The sequence below is a fragment of the Triticum dicoccoides genome, chromosome 4B (genome assembly GCF_002162155.2).
Source record: "Triticum dicoccoides isolate Atlit2015 ecotype Zavitan chromosome 4B, WEW_v2.0, whole genome shotgun sequence".
Lineage (NCBI taxonomy): Eukaryota > Viridiplantae > Streptophyta > Magnoliopsida > Poales > Poaceae > Triticum > Triticum dicoccoides.
In genome coordinates, this window is record NC_041387.1 from 22,272,430 (window position 1) to 22,273,407 (window position 978).

At 50.2% G+C, this 978-nt stretch overlaps 1 pseudogene; it reads right to left on the reverse strand.

Moving 5' to 3' along the window:
* Positions 1-978, reverse strand: part of LOC119292441 — a 19,153-nt pseudogene that overhangs the window by 14,175 nt on the left and 4,000 nt on the right.

Genomic DNA, 978 nt, shown 5'->3' on the forward strand with positions numbered 1-978 from the left:
ATCGGCCAAAACTGTCAGTGTTGATGACCGACACATAACCGCGCCTTGGGGTTCAATACCTACGGAAATCACTCCGGGACCCCAAGACAGTGAGGAATAGTCTACGATACGGGCCAGAATCAGCCAAAACTGTGAGTGTTAATGACCGACACATAAGCGCACCTTGGGGTTCAACAACTATGGAAATCACTCCGGGACCCCAGGACAGAGAGGAATAGTCTATGATACAGGCCAGAATCGGCCAAAACTGTGAGTGTTAATGACCGACACATAAGCTCTCCTTGGGGTTCAACAACTATGGAAATCACGCCCGGGCCCCAAAACAGTGAGTAATAGTCCATGAAACGGGCCAGAATCTACAAAAACCGCGAGTGTTGATGACCGACACGAAAACACACCCCAGGGTTCGTTAATCGTGGAAATCATTGTGTTACCCCAAAACAGTGAGTAACAGTCCACAAAACAGGCCAGAATCGGCCAAAACTGCGAGTGTTCATGACCGACACGTAAACGCACCTCAGGGTTCGTTAATCGTGGAAACCACTCCGGGACCCCAAAACGGTGAGTAACAGTCCACGAAATGGACAAAAATCGGCCAAAACTACGAGTGTTGATAACCGACACGTAAGCGCACCGTGGGGTTGAACAACTATGGAAATCACTCCGGGGCCCCAAAACAGTGAGTAATAGTCCACGAAAAGGGCCAGAATCGGCCAAAACTGTGAGTGTTGATGAGCGACACATAAGCGCACCTTGGGGTTCAACAACTATGGACATCGCTTCGGGACCCCAAAACGGTGAGTAATAGTCCAAGAAACGGGCCAGAATCGGCCAAAACTGCGAGTCTTGATGACCGACACATAAGCGCACCCCAGGGTTCGTTAATCGTGGAAATCACTCCGGGACCCCAAAACGGTGAGTAACCTTCCACAAAACGGGTCAGAATCGGCCAAAACTGCGAGTGTTGATCACCGACAC